This window comes from Silurus meridionalis, chromosome 16, assembly GCF_014805685.1.
Source record: "Silurus meridionalis isolate SWU-2019-XX chromosome 16, ASM1480568v1, whole genome shotgun sequence".
Classification (NCBI taxonomy): Eukaryota; Metazoa; Chordata; class Actinopteri; order Siluriformes; family Siluridae; genus Silurus; species Silurus meridionalis.
This window is the reverse complement of record NC_060899.1, coordinates 14,292,406-14,295,141: the sequence shown is the minus strand read 5'-3', so window position 1 is coordinate 14,295,141 and position 2,736 is coordinate 14,292,406. Positions and strand designations below refer to the sequence as shown.

The following is a 2,736-nucleotide window of genomic DNA, read 5'->3' as shown; positions in this document are numbered from 1 at the left end:
CCAGTTAGCGGTTCAGGATTAGACCAAGTAAGTTAGCAATACATAGGCTAATTTAGCGTTTAGAAAAAGGCATTGAATGAAACTACTATAAAACGTATAATCCGTGCCATTTTTAGCGCTACATGTTGCGTGCATCACTAGGTTTAGTCCTAATCCTGAAATGCTACATAGTGTAGGGCAGCTATATAGGGCGTGTGCGGCGATTTGGTATTTAGCCCTAGCCTAATATGCTGCTGTGATTCGCTGGTGCAAAATGGCGTACATGTATATTATACGCCACTTTTGATATTATTAGTACATATTATGCCAATAAATAACAATAATAATAATATAAGAAATTACCAGGATACTAGTATAGACATTTTATACCCCCTTTGTGCTGCACGTGTTCCAGGCGGTCCCATGGTGTAATGGTTAGCACTCTGGACTTTGAATCCAGCGATCCGAGTTCGAATCTCGGTGGGACCTTGTTCTTTTCTCTGTTCTAATTTCAAGTTTGTCGGATGTTTACAGGCAAAAACAGAGCCAGGTTGCAAAAATCCATAAACAGTGTCCATAAACAGCCACGTAACTCAAGTCAGTGGACATACTGATGTCTGATGGCAAAAAGCTGATCAAAGATAGCAATATGTGATGGTTGCTGGCTGCCTCTCATATGTTAATAGTGTTTATGACAACCCCACAAAATATTAATTTATTTACAGATTGTCTTTTCATCTCGCCCCAAAAGTAAAAGGTTTCAAAGGTATTTAACATTTTATGAAATACATTTTAAGACACTGGATCACACATTTAATGTTAATAATATATTTTTTGTTCTGTTCAGCATCCTGCAAGACACATTATGAAACCCTGAGGGGGAAATATTACATTTAGCAGCCTGACAAAGCAGAGCTGAAGGAGTCAGTTAAAGTTTTGGCCGAAGTCAAACAGAAACAAAAAGAGTACGTTCAGGAATGTACTAAATGTTGTACATGTTGCTTTCTACTCCTTTAGAGTAGATGCTATTAGCTTTTTCAGCTGTTTCAGTTTCTATTATGTTTTGCAGCTGCTGGAGTCCAGATGTAAAGTCCTCCAGACAGATGTAGAAAAAAACATCTCTGGAACTCAGCAACTCTTGATTTAATGTCTGATGAAGAAGACGGCATAACTGATGAGAGGCCGGTGTGGGTTGTTGTACTGCCTCCGCACAAAACCCCAAGACTCTCAGCTCTGTTCCAGGAGCTTCAGAAAAACTGGAAGCAGTCTATACTCATTTCCGTGTGATGGCACAGGGTGATATGGGAGTCGGACGAGAGTTTATTTATTTAACTCTAATTTCATGTACCTATAATGTTCTAAGTTGTAATGTTTACATTTTTTTTCTTTTTTTAGTATTATTACAATTTTGTGAATATATATATATTATATAAATATTGTTTTTTATTCGGTATTGTATTGTTAATTTTTATATTTTGATATTGTTATTTATACCTGTAAGGTAGATCACAGCAGGCCCACATTTCTGGGGTGTGGGTGGGCTGAACTATAAGCCCAACCAATGAAATAAAAGCAAAAGCAAATGCATATGCCGGTCCAATAGCTGTTAAGATTTTGGGATGAGCTAAAAGATGTGGAACTGGGCAAAAGTTTGGGTTGAGCCTGGCATGAAAGAGCTACAGGGGAGAAATGCTATTTGCTCTTGGGTGTGAAAAAATTACCCTTAGAAGATTATCTATCATGGCAACTAATGGTTATAGCGAGGACGTTTATGTCAGTGACATACATCCAAAATGTGGATTTTGACATTTCCGACATTTCCATTTCCAAAAATCTTTACAGGACTTTACTGGTCCGTATACAGCTCTGTTCATGCAGTGTAAAACACAGTAAGGGTGTGATATGTTGCACTGATCATAATATCTGATTCAAAATAGTATAATCTTTTGCATGCGATCCAGTGAAGATCTGGAACTACTTTGTAGATAGCTGCACCTTAGGCCTCGTCACATCATCCTACATCAGTACCCGACTTTACTAACGCACTTGTGAATGAATGAATCTCACACAAATTTAAAATGTATAATCCAAAATCAAGTGGAAAATCTTTCCAGAATATAGGAGCAAATGGGGATTAGATGTGGAATAAAATGTTATAAAAAAGACTTGTTGCTGTGTCTGGATTTATTTTGGGATTTATGGAAAATGCTCCTGATGGAAAAAATAAATGGGTTACTTGGGAATACTGGGAAAAATACGAAATGAACATTTTATTTATTAAATATTTACAATAATTCTACTGATTAAGTGTTAAATAATGTATATATACATACAGTGTAAATAATATGATAAATGATATATAAATTGTTTGTGTTTTTGTGCATTTGTATGTATTTGTTTTTTTTTGTTGATTTCTTCTCTGTGCTTTTATTGTTGCCAAATATATACTTTATACAATTCTGATGTATTCTGTGTCGATCTTTGGTTTTTAAGATTAAAATAAATTTATAAATGCTTCAATACAACATGTGACAATATTACATTACTGTACTGTACTGTGATTTACCATCTGTAGAGAAATACTTATTTGTATATTTTGGTCCCAGTGTTTCTCTATAGATCCCTGCCAGAGTTAAAATTATTACTCCTACAAGGTTTTAATGATTGAAGAGAGAAGCAGAATTAGCCCATTCTTTGTGCTAATTCTGTGCTTCTGAATAGCTTCAAGGTTTTTTAATGAGCTATTTCCTGTCCTTT

The 2,736-nt window shown here is 35.4% G+C and overlaps 1 long non-coding RNA gene and 1 other non-coding gene across 2 annotated transcripts; both read left to right on the top strand.

Moving 5' to 3' along the window:
* The first annotated feature begins 396 nt into the window (after nucleotides 1-396).
* On the top strand, nucleotides 397-468 carry trnaq-uug. Its single transcript has one exon. It is a non-coding gene; the product is annotated as a tRNA-Gln (tRNA).
* Nucleotides 469-494: 26 nt separating this feature from the next.
* On the top strand, nucleotides 495-2,211 carry LOC124399337. The gene is made up of 3 exons (XR_006928203.1): nucleotides 495-745; nucleotides 827-944; nucleotides 1,049-2,211. It is a non-coding gene; the product is annotated as an uncharacterized LOC124399337 (long non-coding RNA).
* Nucleotides 2,212-2,736: the final 525 nt, after the last annotated feature.